General features: G+C 30.7%; 1 long non-coding RNA gene across 1 annotated transcript; it reads left to right on the top strand.

Annotated features, from left to right (window-relative positions):
• The first annotated feature begins 218 nt into the window (after nt 1-218).
• On the top strand, nt 219-1,353 carry LOC129046982 (uncharacterized). The gene is made up of 2 exons (XR_008508906.1): nt 219-311; nt 922-1,353. It is a non-coding gene; the product is annotated as an uncharacterized LOC129046982 (long non-coding RNA).
• The last annotated feature ends 6,842 nt before the right edge of the window (nt 1,354-8,195 follow it).

Here is an 8,195-nt window from a genome sequence, read left to right as displayed (position 1 = left end):
ACTGTATGCGTCTGCTTTTATTGTGTGTACTCATGTTGTACCACTTATGGTCGGAGCTGCCCTGCCCTGGCATGTAGTCACAGTTAGGTAGTAGAGTTATAAAAACTTTACTGTTCATCTGTCTTTAGTGGGGTTTAGGGTAGAAAATTTATCGGTCAGAGCGGGGACAAGTCCTAGCTGTCAGCCACTCCGTTGACCGCTTCCTGTCGTCTCACAGGTCCCTGAGGCTACTGATTTCCCCAGAATCTACCATTTGACGTTGAGGAGCGGCAGCCAGAAGAAGCGTGGAAGCACGTTCTTCAGCGTCTCGAGTAAGAGCCACAGGGAACGTTTAAATGGGAGGAGTGCGTGAGCGTGTGTGAGAGCACGTGTCTGTCTGTCGGCGTCTGCTCGTCTCTGAGTGTGTGAGCGCATGCTGTGACTGGATTTAACCTTGTGTGTGTGACTTGCTTTTCAGGTTTTTCAACTCATTTGTAATTTTAGAGTTAAAAAATCCCCAGCCGGGTTTAGCCCCCCCACCCCCCCCCCCCGGCTGTTTTTTTTTTCTTTTTTTTTTCCCCCCGGCTGGGTTTTTTTTCCCGGGTCCCGGTCGGTCTGCAAGGTGACGTTCATCGCCAAAGTTTGGGCACAGACCCTCCAGGGACCGGGTATTTCTTCAGGCAGGAGGAATTTTTGGAGGCTCCAGGGAACCACGTTCCCGAGGCCCAATAATTGCTGGGGTGTAATTTAGCAGTTGTGATCAGAGGGATGGTGAGTTTGTGTGTCATTTGAAGGGGGTGTTAATGGTAGATGAGTGCTGTTTTTTGTGTGCTTTTGTTGTTTTGGGTGTCCTGTAACAATAAATCCACAAGTAATGAAAATAGAAAAAGGTTATAATCTTGTGTTAATGTGTGTGTTGTGTTGTATTGCTCTGTATTGCAGGGTGAGCACAGGGTGAACTCTCTCCTCCTTGCTGTGACACCTGGGCTGGCAGGGATGACACAGTGACCTCTGCCAGCCCATGCTGCCTGTGCCATCACCTGGCACTGACGTGTTTGATGAAAATCCTTTTGCTGGGTTTTTTCTCCTGAGAAGCCTCAGAACAGAAATGGAACCAATAACAATCTGGTGGCTGTGGAGTGTGGGCTGGAGATGGTTTAGCAACAGGGGCATCTTGGGTTGGTCTCCTGTGCATTGTTTCTACTTGATGACCAATCATGGTCCAGCGGTGTCGGGGCTGTGAGCAGTCCCAGGTTTTTATTATTCATTCCTTTCCAGCTTTCTGATGTCTCCTTGCTCTTTTAGTGTAGTTCTAATATCTCATTTTCTTTTAATATAATAGAGATCATAAAATAATATTTCAGCCTTCTGAAAGGTGGAGTCAAGATTCTCATCTCCTCCCTTGTCCTGGAGGACCCTCAAACACCACCACAATCAGCGGCCGAGCGGGTTTGTGCGAGCCCCTCAGTAACCCTCGGCCGGTCCCGAGTTGGCAGACACCAGGGGGCAGCCCCGACACGGCCAACAGCGGGGAGACACTGTGTGTGCCCCGAGGGTGCTGAGGGCACCTAGGCTGGGGGGAGACACTCTCTGTGCCCTGAGGGCACCTGGGCTGGGGGCAGACACTCTCTGTGCCCTGAGGGTACTGAGGGCACCTGGGCTGGTCGCCTTTGCAGCAGAAGCGACACCAGAGACAGCGGTAGAAGATAAAGGGCCGACTCTTAGCAGGGGTTAATCCAAGGTTTTATTAGGACCCCCATAGGAGCTCCTGCACCTCAGGGGGCTCCTGCCCAGAGCCCCGGGAGCTGTGCCAAGGTTACATTTAAAGGGAGGTGGAAACCGAAAGTAGATAACATCCTACCAACCATTAAGTGACCCTAAGGGATGGATGCTGGGGGATAGACATATAGGACAGCGTATGGGGCAAGGCTTGGGGGCTGACCCCGAGCCTCTGGCTAATCACTCGAGGACTTGGACTGAAACTTCTGCATGGGGGGGATGGGAGGCTGAGTGATTGACAGAGAGCCAGGGTGGGGGTTTGGGGATGATCTCATCCCGGGAGAGGGATAACACAGGTAAAGGGAGGGGGGTACAGTTTGGGAAAAACCATTTGGGAAAAATTACTTCAAAGTATTACAAAGTATAAAAATGCACTACAGCAGGTTTGGGCAGCACCAAATAAAATGTAATAAAATGCTTTAAAAATAGAAAAATTAAAAAAAAAATAAAACAACAAAATTAATTAAAAATAAATAATAAAAAAACCCAAACTGTAAAGTGCTGTAAAGTGCTGTACAAGTTCCATAAAATGTAGTGCTGTAATGCAAGACCCTCAAACACCACCACAATCACCAGCTTAAATTGGTCTGGGCAGCACCAAATAAAATAAAATAAAAAGCTTTAAAAATAGAAAAATTAAAAAAAGAAATTAAATAAAAAACAAAATTAAAAAAAGAAATGCTTTAAAAATAGAAAAATTAGAAATAAAAAATAAAAAGAAAATTAAAAAAATAAAATGCTTAAAAAATAGAAAAATTAAAAATAAAAATTAAATAAAAAATAAAATTTAAAAAATGCTTTAAAAATAGAAAAATTAAAAAAAAATAAAATAAAATAAATAAAATAAATGCTTTAAAAATAGAAAAATTAGAAATAAAAATTTAATACAAAACAAAATTAAAAAATATAATAAATGCTTTAAAAACAGAAAAATTAAATATAAAAATTAAATAAAAAATTAATAAAATTAAAAGGTTTAAAAATAGAAAAATTAAAAATAGAAATAAAAAATTAAATTAAAAAATAAAAAAAAGGTTTCAAAATATAAAATTAAAACTAAAAATTAAATAAAAAATGAAATTAAACAATAAAAAAGCTTTGATAATAGAAAAATTAAAAATAAAAACTAAATAAAAATAAAATTAAAAAAATAAATGCTTTAAAAATAAAAAAATTAAGAATAAAAATAAATAAAAAAATAAAATTTAAAAATTCAAAAACTTTGAAAATAAAAAATTTTAAAAATAAAAATTAAATAAAAAACATAATTAAAACATAAATGCTTTAAAAATAGAAAAAAAAAAATTAGAAAAAAACCAAAATTAAAAAATAAATGCTTTAATAATACAAAAATTAAAAATAGAAAAATAAATAAAAAACAAAATAAAAAAAAAGCTTTAAAAATAGAAAACTTAAAAATAAAAAAATTAAGAATAAAAATAAATAAAAAATAAAATTTAAAAATTCAAAAACTTTGAAAATAGAAAATTTAAAAAATAAAAATTAAATAAAAAACAAAATTAAAAAATAAATGCTTTAAAAATAGAAAAAATAAATATAAAAATTAGAAAAAAACCAAAATTAAAAAATAAATGCTTTAATAATACAAAAATTAAAAATAGAAAAATAAAAAACAAAATTAAAAAAATAAATGCTTTAAAATAGAAAACTTAAAAATAAAAAAATTAAAAATAAAATTAAAAAAATAAAAAGCTTTAAAAATAGGAAAATTAAAAATAAACATTCAATAAAAAACAAGATTAAAAAATATAACTTCTTTAAAAATAATAAAATTAAATATAAAAATTAAATAAAAAATTAATAAAATAAAAAGCTTTTAAAACAGAAAAATTAAAAATAAAAACGAATTTAAAAAATTTTTAAAAAGGCTTTAAAAATAGAAAAATTAAAAATTAAATAAAAAAATTTACAAATCAAATAAATGCTTTTAAAATAGAAAAATAAACAATCAATAAAAAACAAAATTAAAAAATATAATAAATGCTTTAAAAATAAAAAAATGAAATATAAAAATTAAATAAAAATTAAAAAAAAAGCTTTAAAAATAAAAAAAAATTTAGAAAATAGTTTAAAAAGAGAAAAATTTAAAAAATTAAAAATAAAATTTAAAAAATAAAAACCTTTAATAATAGAAAAATTAAAAATAAATATAAATATTTAAAAATAAAATAAATACTTAAAAAAATTTAAAAAATAAAAAGGTTTAAAAATAAAAATAAATAAAAAATAAAATTAAAAAAATACAAAGCCTTAAAAATAGAAAAATAAAAATTAAATAAAAAACAAAATTAAAAAAATAAATGCTTTAAAAAAAGAAAAATTAAATTTAAAAATTAAATTTAAAAATATTTTAAAAATAAAATGAAAAGCTTTAAAAATAGGAAAATTAGAAATAAAAACAAATAAAAAAATTAAAAAATAAAATAAAAAGCTTTAAAAATAGAAAAATTAAAAAAAACCCCAAAATTAATAAAATAAAATTAATTAAAAATACATGAAAAACAAAATAAAAATTCTAAAGTGCTGTAAAGTGCCGTAAATTTTCCATAAAACGTCGTAAAACTGCCGTAAAGCTCGACTGTCGTAAAACTGTCGTAAAACTGTCGTAAAAGGCGTCGTAAAGCGCGACTGTCGCAAAAGGTGCCGTAAAGCGCGACTGTCGCAAAACTGTCGTAAAAGGTGCCGTAAAGCGCGACTGTCGTAAAAGGTGCCGTAAAGCGCGACTGTCGTAAAAGGTGTCGTAAAAGGTGCCGTAAAGCGCGACTGTCGTAAAACTGTAGTAAAAGGTGCCGTAAAGCGCGACTGTCGTAAAACTGTCGTAAAAGGTACAGTAAAGCGCGACTGTCGTAAAAGTGTCGTAAAAGGTGCCGTAAAGCGCGACTGTCGTAAAACTGTCGCAAAAGGTGCCGTAAAGCGCGACTGTCGTAAAAGGTGCTTTTTTTCGACTGTCGTAAAACTGTCGCAAAAGGTGCCGTAAAGCGCGACTGTCGTAAAAGGTGCTTTTTTTCGACAGTCGTGCTTTACGACACGGCCTTTTATGGAACTTTTACAGTACTTTACAGCACTTTACGGATTTTATTTTGTTTTTTTAATTATTTTTAATTAATTCTATTTTTTAAATTTAATTTTTATTTATTATTTTTTAATTTTCCGATTTTTAAAGCTTTTTATATCTTTTCTTTAGTTTTACTTTTTCTATTTTAAAGCATTTATTTTATTTTTAAATTTTCCTTTTTATTTAATTTTTAGTTTTAATTTTTATATTTCTAAAGCATATTTTAAATTTTTTTATTTTTATTTTTTTCTTAATTTTTACTTTTGAGTTTTTGATTTTTAAAGCTTTTTTTATTATTTTTTATTCAATTTTATTTTTGATTTATCTATTTTTAAAGCTTTTTATTTTATTTTAAATTTTTTTTAATTAATATTTTTTTAAAGCATTTTTTTTAAATTTATTTTTTATTTTTTAGTTTTCATTTTTTATTTATAAACTATTTATTTTCTATTTTAAATTTTATTTTTTATTTCATATCTATTTTTGCTTTATCTATTTTTAAAGCATTTATTTTATTTTTTTTAGTTTTTATTTAATTTTTAGTTTTGATTATTTTATTTTTAAAGCATTTATTTTATTTTTTACATTTTATTTAATTTTTATTTTTGATTTTTCTATTTTTAAAGCATTTTATGTTATTTTTTAATTTTATTTTTTATTTCATTTTTTAATTTTTTTATTTTTAAAGCATTTATTTTATTTTTTTAATTTTATTTTTTATTTGATTTTTATTTTTTGCTTTTTCGATTTTTAAAGCTTTTTTTATTTTTTAATTTTATTTTTATTTGATTTTTTGTTTTAATTTTTTTATTTTTAAATCATTTATTTTTTTAATTTTATTTTTTATTTCATTTTTATTTTTTGCTTTTTCGATTTTTAATGCTTTTTAAAAACATATTATTTATTTAATTTTTAGTTTTTATTTTTTTATTTTTAAAGCTTTTTTAATTTTTTATTTAATTTTTATTTTTGATCTTTCTATTTTTAAAGCTTTTTAAAAATTTTTTATTTAATTTTTTATTTCATTTTTAGTTTTAATTTTTTATTTTTGAACTATTTATTTTATTTTTCAAATATTATATTTTATTTCATTTTTATTTTTTGCTTTTTCTATTTTTAAAGCATTTATTTTTTTTTTACTTTTATTTTTTATTTAATTTTTAGTTTTGATTTTTTTATTTTTAAAGCATTTTTTAATGTTGTTTTAATTTAATTTTTATTTTTGATCTTTCTATTTTTAAAGCTTTTTAAATTTTTTTTTAATTTTCAGTTTTAATTTTTTTATTTTTAAACATTTATTTTATTTTTTTATTTAATTTTTTATTTCATTTTTAGTTTTAATTTTTTATTTTTGAACTATTTATTTTATTTTTATTTTTTTATTTCATTTTTATTTTTTGCTTTTTCTATTTTTAAAGCATTTATTTTATTTTTTTAATTTTCCTTTTTATTTAAATTTTAGTTTTGATTTTTTTATTTTTAAAACATTTTTTTATTATTTTTTATTTAATTTTTATTTTTGATCTTTCTATTTTTAAAGCATTTTTTCATTTTTAAACATTTATTTTATTTAATTTTATTTTTTAATTTTATTTTTTATTTATTTTTAGTTTTGATTTATTTTTAAAGCATTTATTTTTTTAATTTTATTTTTTATTTAATTTTTTGGTTTTGATTTTTTTATTTTTAAAGCATTTCTTTTATTTTTTTAATTTCATTTTTATTTCATTTTTAGTTTGAATTTTTCTATTTTTAAAGCATTTCTTTTATTTTTTAAATTTTTTTTTAATTTTTAGTTTTAATTTTTCTGTTTTTAAAGCTTTTTATTTTTTTAATTTGCTTTTTTTTATTTTCCCATTTTTAAAGCATTTATTTTATTTTTTTTATTTAATTTTTATTTAATTTTTATTTTTAATTTCTCTATTTATAAAGCTTTTTATTTTATTTTATTTGGTGCTGCCCAGACCAACTCAAGCTGGTGATTGTGGTGGTGTTTGAGGGTCTTGCAGTTACCCCGATTAATAGGTAGAGATGATGTTTGGAGGCCACAGTGTTACAGGTAGGGGTTAAACAGTTTTTTAGGGTCTTTCAGGTGATTTTTCAGGGATTTTTAGGGATATTTTAGGGTTTTTTTTACAGGAGTTGTTTAGGAATTCTCTGGAAATTTTTAGGATACCTTTAGGACTTTTTCAGGGCTTTAAAAATAATTTTTAGGGTGTTTTAATGACTGTCTTACGGGGCGCAACAGCCACCCAAGGCACCCCATTCTGGCGCCGTGGCGCTCCAGCCCAGGCTCCCGTCAGCGCCGCCCGTGGTCGCTTCCCCTCTCCTGCCGCCGCCTCTGCATGGCGGGCCGAGCCGCGCCTTCCCCACCACACCCTCCCGCTTCAGAGCTGCAGGATGGCGCGGCTCCGCTGCCTCCTGCAACCACGGACGTCCCGGCGTTCCCTTCCAGGGCCGCAGCCGCGGCCCCGTTCCCGTTCCCCCAGCTCCGCCGCCTCCCGCACCCCCGCGGCCTGCCCGCCGCCATGATGACTGCCCGCGCCGCCGGAGTGATGGAACCCACGCATGCGCCGTTGCTACAACCCCCGCACCAGCGATATCACTCCGCGCCGACTCATCAAACCACAGCGCTGCTTCCGGGATCAGCCGCACGCATGCGCAGTTCTATCTCCACGGCCCCGCCGCCACCCCCCACTGCGTTTGCCGCAGCTTTGGTACAGCCCGGTCCCGGTTCTGAGCCGCTGCGTGCCGCTGTCCAGCCACAGCCGGCATCCCTGTGCCCTGTCACGCCACTTCTGCTGCCACTGCGTCTATACATGGCACCACAGCAGGCGAAAACTGCAGCGCCTTGCGTGTATCCTTCCGCGTGTCTCCCTCTGCCGGGCACCGAGAGATCCCTCTGCAGCACGTAACCCTGAGCAACCGATACCTGGTGTGTCTCTGCGTTTTCGCCTTCCACACTCCTAGCACCCAGTGGGACTACTTTGTGTCACGATTCATCTGCACAGCCACATCCATGCACACAAACCGTGCGACGAGGAGGAGGAGGAGGAGGAGGTTGGAATATGACAGCTGCTTTAATAAATACAGGACAGAGAGAGAATTATTTTGCCCCTGCAAATGCCAGCTCTTTGATCCCAACACAAAAGAATTTTGAAAAAGAACTGTTCCCAAATAGCTCCAGAGTCCCCTCAGTGTTTGGGACAGATTTCTCGACCCAAAATTAGACAGTAAACCCTGAAAATTCGCCAGCATTAATGCCAAAATTAGAAAACTCACAAAAATCTTTTGATAATTTTCACCTAACAGACTGGTGTGAAAAACATCAATCACTTGCTTTTCAAATTTTTGAAAGTTT

Source organism: Molothrus ater, chromosome 29 (genome assembly GCF_012460135.2).
Source record: "Molothrus ater isolate BHLD 08-10-18 breed brown headed cowbird chromosome 29, BPBGC_Mater_1.1, whole genome shotgun sequence".
NCBI classification, from domain to species: Eukaryota; Metazoa; Chordata; class Aves; order Passeriformes; family Icteridae; genus Molothrus; species Molothrus ater.
The sequence above is the reverse complement of the archived record's forward strand: the minus strand, read 5'-3'. Positions and strand labels throughout refer to the sequence as shown.